At 37.7% G+C, this 15,600-nt stretch overlaps 1 long non-coding RNA gene across 1 annotated transcript in view; it reads right to left on the bottom strand.

Annotated features, from left to right (window-relative positions):
- Nucleotides 1-8,178: 8,178 nt before the first annotated feature.
- LOC112948810 overlaps nucleotides 8,179-15,600 on the bottom strand; it is a 16,845-nt gene continuing 9,423 nt past the window's right edge. The window contains exons 2-3 of the long non-coding RNA XR_003249705.1: nucleotides 14,947-15,072; nucleotides 8,179-8,241 (exon numbers count right to left, since the gene is read on the bottom strand). This is a non-coding gene — a long non-coding RNA (uncharacterized LOC112948810). The remainder of the gene's footprint in view (nucleotides 8,242-14,946; nucleotides 15,073-15,600) is intronic.

The following is a 15,600-nucleotide window of genomic DNA, read 5'->3' as shown; positions in this document are numbered from 1 at the left end:
GTCCAGGTCCCTCTGAATGGCAGCACAGCCCTCTGGAGTGTCAGCAACTCSACCTAGCTTGGTATCATCTTGCAAACTTGCTCAGGGTGCACTCTGTGCCCTCATCCAAGTCATTGATGAACAAGACTTGAGGAAGATAATATTCCCGTAAGGATAGCATGCGGAGAATCATGATGTACCTACTAAATCAAAAAAATGGTATGAACTCTTCCACATCATCCTTTGTCTTTCACATTAAAAGGTAGTAAGTAATTTGAGGAAAAAATAGTAATTGTCCTTCCTCATCTAAAATGTATCTCTCTGTATCTGTATGTACATACACACACACATATCCTGCAAAACAGAGAAAATCATTTTAAGTTCCCTCCTCCCTACCCTCATCCCTCTTTATGCAGGACAGCGTGGCAAGGTCTATAGAGGTGTCCTCTTTTGGGTGAAGTTCTCTTTCCAGAGATCTAGGAGYATCTTAACAGGAAAAGAACGCACAGAAATGGACCTGGAAATACTTTTTTTGCATGCTAATCAGAAGCAGGAAGGAAGAGATGATAAAGGAAGGTAATTAACTGAGATTTAATTAAGACATTTCTTCCATGTAGGAGAAGGGGAATTCCTGCTAACAGACAGAAACAGTTTTGAAAAATGCCTACATCTATTAAGCAATACTCTTAAAAGAAACCAGATCATTACATTCTGCCAAGATGGCACCTCCCGACTATCAGAATCTTTCACAGTCCCTGTGAAACTCACTGACGGTATCAGGCAAACAAATGCATTTCATTAGACCCGGTCAAATCCCTCCAACAAGCAAACAGCCCCACAGCTAACCTGTCAGGACCATCACCAAATTCAGTGAGGAGTAACACTCCTCAGGAGTAATAGAGTTACTTCCTATTACTGAGTTCAGTGAGTATGATTTAAACAAATCACAGTCTTTCTGGGTCCTGGATCCCCAGTTATGTAAAAACTGGGCAGCAGTTCATTTGTTATCTTCTTTTTCCCATTACATGGGTTATAAATCCTGCAGGGTGGGGACCATCTCATATCATAGATTTGTGCAGTACCAAATACAATCAAGATGCGAACACAGGGGGGATTTTAAGAGCTATCTTACATCTGAAGTATGTTCAGAGGTATTCTATGTTGTGCATGTCTCCCAGTGTTTCAGAGTTTAATACAGTGAGTACTAAATAAAGATTTATGATCCTGAGTATAATTCAGGATCAGAAATCAAAGAGGGCAGATAAAATATCTAGTAATAATCGCCTGGCCTTCCCTACTTTTCCATGTTGATTGCCAACAAACAATGCGTGCAGGAGAGGGAACAGGAAAAAAAAGTCTTTGGTAAATCAATGAAAGACAAAAAAAAAGTAAATAAAGTGAAAACACTCCTCAAAATGCTCAGTCTAAACTCTAAAGCTCTAAATCACCTAAAAAAGTTTCCACAAATTGGTATTAATAAAGAACACCCTCTTGCTTTGTCTGGGAAGACAAGCCACCTTCTCTAAGGGAGAAATGCACGACAACCTAGAAATCCTATTAATAATATGAGAGTCCTGAACTTTAATGTATTAATGAATGGACGTGCACCCATGCTGTAATCATGAATTTCAGTATTGCCTTTGATGCTTCATTGGGCACAAAGCTCTTACAAAATGTTTGAAGTGTCTGGCTGTGTAATAATGATTTATAATTCTCTTGAACCAAAGCAAAATTTGCTAGTAAAAATCATTTTTGAAATAAAAAATAAATTGTGACTGGAGGGTCTGCGTTTGTTTCAAAAAGAGATCACCCACAAGCAGCAAATTATTTAAAAAGCCACTGGTTCTAGTGTTTTGAGATAGGGAACGTACAACTCAGAATTTCAAAGTACTGTTAATTAAGATCAGTTTATTAAAATGTCAATCTTTTTAACCAAAAAATTCTTTACCATGAATACTAGTCGCAAGTTCCCTTATGTTCAACTTTTCATGAAGAAAATTATTTTTGTTCATACCATGTGTTCTGCTTTAGCCCTCTTACTCTCCCATTATTTTTTCTTTCCAGTGTCAGAGTTTACTTGTACAACCAATATCTTCTGCATGTCTGTTGGATTATTTTTCCCCCACACTATGAAAAAGTCTCTGAATTACGTTAAAACAGCTATGCTTGGGGTCAAGAAAAAAAATTTCATGTATTCTCTTTCTTCCTTTCCAACTGAGTCCAGCACCCAGTGGAGTCAATGGAAAAAAATCTCTGACTTCAGAAAAGGTTGGATCTGACCTGTATTTGAAAAGGATTGTGTAGGTTTGTCATGAGTGTTTCCATTCCAAGACTTTCTAAATACAGCGTGAGGAAAGGCAGTGGACAGAAATGAACCTGGCAAGAGTACTTCCTTATCACTCTCATAACAGTTATTTTTGCAAAAATATTTAGCAAAATAGTCTAACAGGAAAAAAAACTGCCAAGAAAAAAAAATGGATAAGGTACAGCTGGAGACTTCTCTCAAGAACTCGGAACTAAAGAGGAGTGATGGGCAAACCTTAAATAAGCCCTAGCAAATGACACAATTTTCTTTCACTTTGAGAGGTTTTCATTTATTTTGTTACAACTAAGGGCATTTCAAACTCATATTCTGTACCTGTCTCCCTTTATGACCAAGAGAACTCAGACACAAGAGGGGAAAAAAGGTTTTCTCCACTTTTTCTGAATAAGTTAAACATTTAAGTGCTTGTGGAAAGTGCTATTAAGACGGACTATTAACAGTTTCAGGTGTGTGTTGGGGCTGAACTGCTCACAGCATCCATGGAACTGAGCAGAAGGGTAAGATGCCTTCTTCAGTGCTAGAAGAGGGAGAGGGGCTGAATTTCTTTCCCAGGTAAACAGCATCCAACCATAAGCAGCAGACACTTGCACGAGGCCATGAGCCCACCCTTCTACCATACTTCTGCTAAGTTTAGTTCTAAATGCAGTCCTGCTAAAGCCATCAGTAAGACGTCTGTTTCTTGAGACAAGCCACAAAAACGAGTAGGCATTCACAAAACCACAAACACCACATAATGAAGAAACCTGCAAGCACCTGAAACCACATGCTAGGCGTTACTGTCATACTGGTCAGTTTACAGACAAGTAAGACTTTTATCTATTTTGTAGAGCAATCCAATGTTTAATTTCAAAATGTGGGGTCTTGGGAGCGGGAAGGATTGTTTGGTTTGTTTTCAAATATACATTTCATCACAGTCTTCACCAGGCGGCCCACAAGAAGCTTGTTTTAACTCCGTGCCACTCAGGAAGGGATCTCAATATAAATGAAAAAACTATTCACAAGGTAGTCCTATCTTAGACCAAAACAACCCTGGAAACTAAATGGTAGGACTCTGGCACAAAGTCTCAAATGCAACTCCTCTTTTTGTCAGTATTTCTGGGGGGAAGTTTACATTCTACCCTCAGTTTTATATTAATTTTAGATGGAGAAATTCGTTTAATTGTGTTCCTTAAAAATCAGCTTCAATTAGGTTTGCCTCAAATTGAAAATAACTAGCTGAATTTTTAATCACACAAATTAAAACCCACTTCCTCGCTTTTCTCAAAGGGATGGGCTTCCAATTTTAGTATTTCTGATTTTAACATTTCTGTTGAAGATGAGGGTTTCATTGCCTCTGCAACTTTTACAAGTAATTCTTCTGTTTTTAGGTTTGAAATTCATCTGTGCTGCTGTAGCAGTTACTGCAAAACAGAGGCAACAAGCTGTGATTCTCTGGTTCTAGATGAATGAATTACAGAAATTTGCAAGTAAGAGACCAGAGATATCTGTGGCACAGAAAAGGAATCCCTGTGTGATGTGCACAAAAAGAATATTTTACCTTCTGTCTAAAAATGTGCTAAAATAAGCCACAATTAAAAGTTATACCAGGAAGAAGGCGGTCTCTAGAATGTAGGGCGAGACAGAAGGAATACTGCCCATGCCCTGGAGGACTCTTAGGGTATCACACAAATTGTATAAGAGCACTTGGCACAAACAGAGCAAACAATACCCTTCTCACTTTTGTCTCTTCTTTGATTCCTTGCTTCAAAAATAGAGGTAAAATCAGGATTTCATTGTTTGTCTACCTCTTGTTTTTCCTTCCTCTTCCTTCTCTCGCCCCCTAACCTCTCAAATCGGCTTCTCTTTCAGCTTTCCATTATTAGGACATTTTTCTGCCCCTTTCTTACAGTTCCTCTATATTGAGCCACACAGAATCACAGAATCGTTAAATGTTGCAAGGGACTTCTAGAGATCATCTAGTCCAACACCCCTGCTCCAGCAGGGACACCTAGAGCACACGGCACAGAGTAGCATCCAGGCTGTTTTTTCAAGACCTCCAGAGAATGAGGCTCCACAATCTTCCTGGGCAGCCTGTTTCAGGGCTCTGTCACCTTCACAGTGAAGAAGTTCTTCCTCACATGTAGTACAAATCATTAGAAACCAAGTTAACATGCCAACTCCTCTTCCTGTTTTAAAACACTGTACAAGAACCGTAAAATGAAGTCTTCACTGRCAACAGGAGTTTTGCTGTAGATTTCAGTAGTTGATGTTTTTCATGGATCAAAGATACAATATCGCTTATTAGATTATGCTCTATAAAGCAAAGGGACATTCCTTCACCATATGCAAATCCATTTTAAGAGGAAATACTATGAAAAGTAAATACAAGAGACTTGCAACATCTGTAGCAGCAACTGCAACTTGTCCTTTGACAAAGCTACAGTTAACAAGTTGAGCCACAGTTACTTTTGATCAAAAAAAGTTGAATAAAGTATAGACACACATTATGAGACCATAAACATACCTATCCTACCACTCCATAGCAGAGTGACTAATTCCACATCCTCCTCACTTAACTGAATTCTGATATATGGCTTCATACAATAAACGTCTCTCTTCAATATATTCCTCCTCCATGTGTCAGCCATGTTAAAATATTAATGCTGTGATGTGCTACTTCTGGTCCACTCAAGACCAGAGTTTCTTTAAAGGGGTAAAGACCCCCTTTTAAAGGAGTAGTGAACTAACTACAGTCAATACCAATGTACACATTAAGACAGTCTATAAGATCTGTTGATACAGCTACAATTATTGCTTTCAACAAAGCTGCTTTGAATTATCAAAGTAGAAAGTACGCAGGCATTTTATTTTTATTTAAAAAATAATCACCTGGCTATACTCCAATATGCTAGCTGTGACATCTATCCTTCTCCCTGTACTTGGTACTGAAATTAAAGATGCTTGCTGAGAGCCAGCCCTAAACATAACAAACACGTTGAGTCTATGAGCATGTTGCTGTGGTCAACCTAAATGCATCTATTGCTGAAGAACTATAAGTTTCACTGCAAGTACCTGCTGACACAGTCTCCATTTTGAATTTTAAAAAGATCCTGCCATCCTTTAAATAGTCAAACAGGCAGCCTGTTTCCCAAGAGTAAGGCAAAGCATAAATCGTGTAATTTATTGTTTATAAAGCCAAACGCATTATTCTACCATATTCTAGGTTGGCCATATGTTAAGACTGCAAGATGTTTACAGGACTGGATTCTTACCAAAAAGATTTTTTCCATGTGTATATACATACACATTTATATATATATATATATAAATAAAGCTTACATATACACATTCACCTCTAGACAAAAGCTGAAGACAATTCAAAAGGTTTTACAGAACTAGGATACCCATCCCTAGATAAAAGAGGAACAAAACCGCTTTCATTTAATCTCTCTTATTTCTAAGTGCATATTTTAAGTGCATATATTCTTCAGAGTCCTTCAGCTGAACCTTGAGTTCTTAGTGCACAGGCAACTAAATCTCAAGGACAAGAAAGCCTACACCATGGATTGCAGAGAATAGGACACACCCCTTTGAGGTGACAAATTCAAGTCTCAGCACAAAAAGTCTGGAATTGTGTGAAACAGACTCCCATATTCTGACTTCTCCTTGCTATACAAAGCATGATTTGTTAGTTATATCCAGGAACTACAATGAAGTAACTTAACAGTAAACTATTTCCAACTTCCATGACCAACCTGGTGCCTGTTGCCGTTGGACTTTGGAGGAAATCAGGAAATTATACAAAGCTCAATAAATTCATTTTATCATAACATGTTATGCAAACATTTGAAAACAATTTTGAGCTCTGTCTCACCACTTGTGGAGAATACTGACATGACAGATTTATACCATATTCATTTTTTTTCACACTTTAATCGGAAAAGGAAGTGTATCATGCAACTAAGACAATAAGAGAGAGATAGGATTTTTAAAAAAGAGGCCAAGCTCAGCCCAAGGCACAGACTTCTTAAGTTACCTATAGCTTTCTCAGTACTTTATTTTCCTATCTGGAAGAACAGGTGTATTTTACTCACAAGCCTATATGCAGATAGTATCCATATACTGCATACATCTCCTAGAGGAGACGTTAATCTGAGTGGAAAACTTTAGCGTTCCTGTGCATCAATGCTCTCTGAAGAATAAAATACTTCTTTCAGACAGTCTGAGATGCCTTAGCATTTCTTTAATATTTGCAGATTCTCAGGTAGAATGTACTGGCACTACCTAAGGCAAAGCATTATTCTATTACTATCTATTTAACACCCAGTTAAAAATTACTTAACCCACTGGCATAAGTCCAATGCATCTCCATTAAGTCAAATATTGCTAATGCACTATTGTTTAAATTAAGCAGTAGTCTAAGCAGCAGTAAATGTCATTCACTGTCATTAGGGTAAATTGGTTCCCAGGGCAACATCCCAGGAATGCAGGTGTCCTGATTACATGGGTCCTCATTAAATGCAGTATACAGCATTTCTTCAAAAATGGAACTCAAGCTCATTGTAACAAAAAACTCCATTATTCCTTTGTGTGGAAAGGAAAGATTTACAAATAGCTATAGAACATAGTGCATCCATGTCCCTGCAGCAAATCCCACACCCCTTTACCAAGCAGTGTTTGCCACGTGTGCTACTGCTCAGCCAAGGTCCTGAGCACAGAGGCTCTACCAAGACAGTGATCTATATGAAAACAAGGAATCACTGAAACAGGCATCCTCCTACAGAGTGCTCTTCACATGACTGAAACCTTAAGACTAGTAAGGCTCAACACAGATGGAAGTGCAACTCCCACAGTAAATTGCAGGACCAGAGCTTTGGATGATAATTACTTTCTATTTATCAAGGATTGCATCTTCTGTGAAGATCCTACTGTACCTCAGGGGCTAAAATCATAATGAGTATACTGTATCTTGCACACCTGAAGTATTACAGATCAGCTGAAATAACAAATTCATGTTCCTATTGCATTTTTCAGTTACTAATGTGACTAAATAGCCTACAGTATACTAGTTTAATAACCATAAAAAACCCAAAGATTTACACAAGTGTTCTACTTTTTTCTTTCTTAAAAGAAAAAAAAGGCTTTGAAACATTGACTTAAATGTTTTCATTTCTTTTCAATAAATGGTTCATGTTAATTGTTAAGAAGAGATAGCAGTACTGAGAATCATATGAATTGTTCCTGCTAGTCACTGCCATATAGACCGCTGAAGAGTCTTGCCTTAGGGCTAGCAACTCAGCATCTATTTCAGGTTTTCTTCTTTATAAAATAAACTCTACAAATGATTTACATCATGTAATATGCTTTTCTTCTGCTGGACTTTAGAAATTTACATTAGTACCAGAAACTGGAGTTATGCTTTTTAAAAAATACAGTATCACTTAAAATACTAATTTTACTCATTGTCCCAGTGTAACCTTTTAAACAGGAGATTGAGACTGGAGATGCAGTTCCTTCCAGAAAACTATTTCTGGTACAGCAATATATTGACTGAATGACATCAGGAGGCTTTACAGAGTCTGATCTGTATCAGAGTCTACTGACAACTAAATCATACAGTGAAGTGAAAGCATAATGCCTTTGAATGTGGCTTTGCTGTAAACATATTTGTAGGGTATGAGTGAACTGTAAAGAAACTGAAAGAAACATGGGATACAAAAAGAATGAAAGAACTCTATGAAAACAAAACTTTACAGAGATGCAAACTGACTCATTGCATGAGCACACACAGAGGACCCCTCCTAGGAGTGTGCTCCCCTATTATTCCACCCCAAGGCCAAGGCAACACACATCACACAAGGACACGTCAAAATAGTGCTTACCTCCTTCCTCATTCCTCTCGAATGGTGGAGCCAATGTGACAGAGTATAGAAATCCTTATGCAACAGCTTTCTCACAAGCTTTTATATCAGGAAGAGAGACAAAAAAGAAGGGTTCAGGGCGACTACTCTGAACAGGTCTGGATTGTCTTCAAAAGTAGATATATATAGTAAGTCAGTCATCTCTTAACTAATTGAACTCTAACAAATATTTGTGACAGAGTCAAAGGAAACTCAAAACTTGCCTTGTTTAAAATTTTAAGCTCAAAAAAAAAGAAAAAGATGGTCTTCCTGAAAAGACTTGTGATCATCAATAAATCCAGTTTTAAGCAAATCAAAACAAAGGACTGAGTCACCAGAGGGTGCTGTTACAGAAGTTCTTGAACATTTTGCCAATGTCTTAATATGCAGGTAGCTAGATACTGAAGCAAATGCCAACTTCTCAATTGCTGGGATACTGTGCTATAAATCTTAATGTATTAGCAATGGGATCTGGCATTACCAAACACAAACATCTAAAATTTTTTCAGACCATAATCAAGTCATGAGATTTGAAGTACACTTGGTGTGGGTTTTTTCTTAGCCATTTGTTAATTTAAAACTTGTATCATCTTCAGATCTCATTTTCAGAAATTCATATGGAATAAAAACAAGATGAGAAATAAGAAGGGTGGGGGGACAGAAAAATATGTATACTTGTTATCTCTATATCTAAAGAGAATTTAAGAAAAGCAATAAGCAATAACAGCTGAAATGGGACCATTCTCCCTAAATCCCCTAGGCTGGGAAACTTCACAGATATAGCTGCTTCCAAGTTTCATGCATGAAAACCAACTAAAGACTAGTATGATACCAGCATTTAAGGAATTGGATTGATGTTTGGAGGATTGTTATTCAAAAGAAGTATTGTCTCAGTACCTAGAATCCATGATAAGTGCAATATATGTAAAGATACATGAGCTTTATATCCCAGTTACACCATGGTCTTTTGGGAAWGTTATCAAATTAAGCAACACTATCTACAGTGCCTCCAAGGGTAAAACTGCAGTTCATATAGACGCACAGAAAACATCCTGAACACTGGCAGAAATGCACCAACGCAACACACAATAGGCCAGGCCCAAAGTATTCTGTCTATAGTCCACCTAGAGTATTTCCTCCCCTCTCATCATCCCCCCTCATTTCTGCTTCGATCTCAGGACACTAAACCTGCTTAGAACAAGGTCTGTGGTGCTTGTGGTTTTCTAGTATAGGTATATAAATACTCGTTGTGGTCTTGGACCATGCCCATAACATGACAAGATCCATGCCTGTAAGCACCATTCACTAATAAGTCATAGTACTGTTGTAACATGGCTATTGATGAAACCAAGCATTTGTCATTTTCTACATGCTAAAACCTATGATGCTATGAAGCCATGCTATCCTATGTTAAAGGTGATTGTAGGCAGTCAAGAATGCATTTTGAAGCTGTGACCCACTGCACTCAGAGAGGAGGGGGAAAAAAACACCACAAAACAAGGCAAGGTTCTGTTCAAAGCACACAGCCTGGGACTTAAGTTTTCAAAACATTCAGAAGTCTAGTACTGGTATGACCGTGCCTCACAACAGAAATCACAACAGTACTCAAAATACAGCAATACAATTTCCTAAGTGGCAAACTTTGCAAATATAAAATTATACACTGCAGTCTACCCTTTAAAAAAAGGGCAATTTGAGCTCAAATATCGAGAAACAAGCTTTATCATCAAAAACACGCCAAAATATTCTAACTGGCTAATCTACTTAGAAATTAAGTAAAATAGAGATCTTGTATTGTAGATCAGAACAGAAACAATAAGACAAAAAGACAGAGAAACAAACACAGAAGTGTCATATCCTAAACCACAGAAAACAAAAAATAGCTACATTTTGCTCAGTAATATTGCATTATTGAGTTGGTACTTCCTGTGATGGACCTTAGAAACAACACAACAACTCATAATTCATGGTCATGACTTTTTCAGACAAACAAAAGCAGTAGTGAAAGGAAAGAGCAATAAGAGAGGGAAGAAAAAAGAATGTCACTTGGCACTACTGAGCCTATCACTTCCACTGCTAACACACCAATGACTTTTGTATTTGTGCTTTTTAGCAGGAAATCCTGGTGCCTTTGCCAAGGAGACCATCATATTTCCATTAACGGAGGAGGGGATTTCCATCTGCCTTATTCCCATAACAGCTCTGGCTACTTTCAGAAACTACGTGGAAGGGCATTTAAACATGCTACATTGTGTGAACTTAGTTCCAACCAAAAGCAATCTTCATTTTTTTTTGGACTTGCTTGAGAGGACAAATTGTTCTCATCCTTCCCCCCCGCCATCCTCTTCCTCCAGGCAGGCAGAACCTCATGTTCTTTGTTGATATAAAAAGGTACAGAATCTTTTTAGAAATTTTTATAGGTTCTGTATAGATCCAGTATAGATAAATATAGATCCATCTATCAGAAATTCCCTGTATTTGCTGACTTGATAACGTATTTGAATGCATAGGACTGTTGCATCCCACCAGGTGATAAAAATGATTTGCGTGTGCTAACTATTCAACCAGGGGATATCTGATTACAGTATACATTTACAATCTTTAATAGGCTTTCAGAACAGCAGAGCTTTGAAAAAGCCAGACAACCCTCAGAATGGATGTAATGACCTGCTTTTTGCAACGTATCATCAGTAACAGTGCTCTGAGCTCTTACAGAACAACAGGACTCCAACAAATAATGACAGAGAAAACACAGCCAAGCAAGCCCAAACAAGAAGAGATGTGGTTGGATCTAAGCATAGTCCCAAGCACTGTGCCTGCCTACACACACTGATCATCTGGTCCTAACTCTTCATTCCCTTTCAGAAAAATGGGGAAAGGGTAGGCTTGCTGTATGTTCTGACTGCACTTTGGCATGTCCCAAGGCTTGTAAGAACAAGCAGTTCTCTGCACTACAGTGTGATGAGGGCAGAAACAGGTGAACTAGGAGAATAAGGGAGCCATAAATCTCTCTTCTTTCCAWGTATCAAGCAAAATACAGTGGAAGAGAGGCGCTGAATCCTGCTCCTTTGGTATCCTAGCAGGCTTACATCTTAATTTATTAAAGAGGCCTTAYCTTTCCTGGTCCTCCAGGTAACCTTAGTGACTACACAACACCATGAACGCTCACAGCTCTTTACTCATCCAAATGCTATCTCTGGTCATTGTTTTGTACTGCACTCGAGATGACTTAAAAGAGTTACCTGGGAGCCAAAACACTATGCATGACAAAAGAAAGGTGTGACATTACTAAAAAAAATCCACACCAGCGTTGTCAGCTGATACAAACTACATCAACTATTGTGTTTGCGGTATCATGCTGCATGTTTCAGTACTTGAAGCCATACAGTATATACTTTACTGATCGATTTGCATACCATATCGATCTCAAGGGCTGTATAATGCATTTGATTTGTGGCACTTCTGCATAATTTTCTGATTAAGTTACTTATTTAACCTATTGACCTTTACTCTTAATTAAAGAGCCTATGTAAATGTTGAGCCGTAATCAAGTTGCACACTACTGAGTGGAATTTACATCTTGAAGTTTACTTATTCTTCAAAGCTTTACACTGATACTCTGTGGCATTCAATGGACATTTTCATCTTCTGCATTTTAAATGTGTGCAACCTCTTAAGAATCTCACTTTACTTCAAACAAATTTCAAACAAAACTCCCATGGATATTTTAGTCATTAAAAAAATTCACATAATTTCTTCCATCAAATGTCTGAAGCTGCAAGAATCAGTAAACTCAATTCATGTGTCTAGTATTGTTGTGCAAGGTCACCTGTATTCATACTTGAACATTCAAGGACTCAGTATTCCATCAGATCCATATTGCATACATCTGTGTTGTATATACCCAACATCTGTATCCCACAAAGATAATAGCATTTGGCATTGCTCATCTGTCAAAGTTTCAGTTACAATTCCTATTGTGGAATCCTAATTTGAACAAATTAGCTCAAAAACAAATAAAACAAATAGTAACACAAAAGGCCATTGCATCATGTACTGTTTATTGTATTTGATAAACATAATTTACCTTTAATGGTTTATGATGCTTGTTCTTACTAAATGTACCACAGTATTTTTAATGGTCAATTGTGAAGCTAGAACAGATCTTGATAATTCACTGCACAAATGAGCTGCTATATTTTCTGTGTGAGAAAAAAAAAAATATTACCTTGATAGCTTGAAAAGTTGGCAGTCTGACAGCAGACATCAACCAAGGTTCTAGAGGCTGTAATTATACCTTCCTTATAATCACCTCTTACCTTTCCCTTCATGCCAAGGAGTCCATCCACACTTGCAAGCAGAGCATAACGAAAATTTACCCCTCAACTGTATCTAAGTCAACCAAGACTAGAGTATATAAGGACTCTACACAGACAGTATTTATTGGCACTTGCTATCACATGAAGAGGATTGCAGCATGTGGTAGTTACCAGTTTTCTCTATTCATTTTTTTCTTCTCTTCCACCTTCAGCTTCACTTCCTGTCTGCTTCATCTTGCCTACTTTTTAAGGAATCTTAGTCTTAATTGTTCACTCTACTCTGTAAACTAGTTAGATTTCAGGTCTTCAAAGCATTGCTCCTTACATTGCTTCCTTGTAACTTGTTCAGTACTAGCGCTAAATAACCCAGCTACAAATGCTTCAAAAGTAACTGGCTTCTCCTCCATGGCTTTGTGCTGTTCCCAAAGCCTTGTCTGCTATTATTAGTAGTAAGATAGAAAGGGACTGGGAACTACCATTTACCTACCTTTCTCATCCAGTTTGAGACATAAAGAGATGCATTGAGGAAAGAGATTAGAATGAAAACTGAACTAAAATCATCTGAAAACGGACAATAGCCACAATAATAGCACATTAAATATCAATTACTTCTACTATAAACCTGCAGACCCAACTGAGGTGCCAAGCAATACACAACACACACACACTCTTGCTGTTGGGGCAGTAGGAATGTGTTTCAGTGTAATCCAATGAGATTTATCAAAGGGTAACAGTCTCATTTACTGACCAGTAATCTTGGTTCCTTCATCCCTAAGCTTGCAATAAGCTTTGCAATAGGACAAATATCAAAGTGAAAGCTCACATTCCTTCCATTGTCAGTAATGGAATAGCTAGCTATGCTTTGTTAGCCATGGCTGTAGGCAAGAGAGGCCTACAAGGCAGTTACCAGAGTATATAAAAACTCCAAGTTTAAAATATTCAGCTTGCTCAACAAAGAATGCACCTTGATTAGTAGAACGTATTAAATTTCACCTACTTAACTTTGCAGCTTGATTAGTGAAGTACGCAGCTTAATCAGCACAGCATGCAACTCATGTGGCAACATGCACCACCTAAAACTGAAACTACAGTAGGACCCAACAGAATCCTCAGTGTAAGTCCAAGTAAGACACATAGTAAGGAGATTCAAAGCAGGATAATTTACCTGTTTAGTCTGCAAAACAACCATTACAATGCTGACTTCAGGGAGTAATCTCGTAGTTTAATAAGATGTATAATCTAGAGAGAAAAACTTTTGACCTTCCAGCAGTTGGAGCAGTCAATCAGATTCATACAGTGCAGAACTAAGGAGTGCCTTCTCCAGCAGTGTTGACAAGTATGGTCACAATGGTCCTTTGCTCATTCATGGGCAGTGCATAGCCAAATCCAACTCTCCATGATTAACTTTAAGGATACTTGAGATTCGCAGCTACACAAACACATTATCCCAGGGAAATTGGGAGGAATATTTAAAGACAAATGTGTCAACAACTGAGGTAAATTCAGTACAATTTACAGACTGGCAAGCTAAAAGTAAGAGTTAGAAAGGAGTCCAACTCTATACACAATTGGAAACTGGAAGTTTAGATATCAAATAAACCTAGAGCTGAAGACTGTTCAGAAAGTGCTTTGGTTTGGATAGCTTTGCTGCTTAGAAATAAAAACACAAACTTGAACATCTTGAGGAGTAGCTTTACCATCAGCAGAATGTAACTACACACTTTGTTCCTAGATTACAAAGAAATTAAGTTATAGCAGGATTTTTCTGTAGCTATCACTCTACCAAAGTATTTTCTTAATCATTTTCTTTCCATGGTCATCCAATACGCTGTTAATACATGAGATGAATTCACAATGTTGCTATTTATGATACAGAATCTAAGATTACTGTGGTCAATAGAAACATTCGTTTGGTGAATACAGGGGAGCTTTGCATAATTTTTGATAATATTTGGTATTTATTAGGGAATAAACATTAGCAACTAAGACACTTGTACTTATAGGATTCTTTTTCTAAGGCCTTCCTCTTAGACACTACACAGCCATCAAGAAAATCACCGTGTAACAAGCTCACAGATGCTCAGCTGTTTAACTGCAGTGCATGCCATTCTCATCTCAACAAACCTCAAGCTATTATTAGTAAAGGTTCTGAACTGACAACTTCTGCAACAGTGAGAAAAACTATAGTATCAAACAACAACTGCTGGACAAATAAGGTACAGAGATTACCATACCACCTACATGCTTTATGACAATAAGCAAGCCTTTTTGATTCCTCCAAACTTCTTGTTGCAAAGAAAAGCATAAATACAAAACAGCAGTGAATTCTGATTGTGAAAGTTTCATCTGATAGCTCCTATACATGAAATATTTAAAAACAAACAAAAAAAATACACAGCTCCCCAGTTACCTAGAACCAGATAAGGTTGAAAAAATGTTTACTCACCCAAACAACATAAGAAAAGAAGAGTGCCAACATAAATGCAGATCCAGTTCAGTTCTGACAGGTGATGTCAGTAGGAAGAAAGCTACAGTGCTTCACAGATAGAGACTCAGGACTTCACCATCCAGCCTGTAAATTCAGAGAGCACTTTTCAGACTGATCCTTCATAGCCTGGGGTTCTTAAACAAAAGCATTATATTACGTTTCTGAACATAGTGTTTTATGGACTAAAATTAGAATTTCTAAATACAATTTTAGACTAAATCAGATGCTCTACTATTCTGCTAAAAAGCATCAACATCCTTTAAGTCTTTTTATCTTAAGCTTTCAATGCCAGCGAGGTGATACTGTCCCTATCACTGCTCTATACCCACACAAATCTTTTATCATGTTTCAGACTAAGCAGCAGAAATTTCAATTTTCCAGATTATCATATACTTAGAACAATTTCTTTTGAAAAGAGTACTGTCACTTGAAAAAAAAGAATTTTTTTATTGAACACCAATTGGAAAAAAATAAAACCTGTTCACTTTCTAGAGTGTTTAATTTGTCTGTAATAATTGACCCACAGCACGCCCAACTCAGAAGACCCACAGCACGCCCAACTCAGAAGACCCACAGCACGCCCAACTCAGAAGACCCACAGCACGCCCAACT

The sequence above is a fragment of the Nothoprocta perdicaria genome, unplaced genomic scaffold, assembly GCF_003342845.1.
Source record: "Nothoprocta perdicaria isolate Ctin4 unplaced genomic scaffold, notPer1 scaffold_28, whole genome shotgun sequence".
Classification (NCBI taxonomy): Eukaryota; Metazoa; Chordata; class Aves; order Tinamiformes; family Tinamidae; genus Nothoprocta; species Nothoprocta perdicaria.
This window is presented reverse-complemented; position numbering and strand designations above follow the sequence as displayed.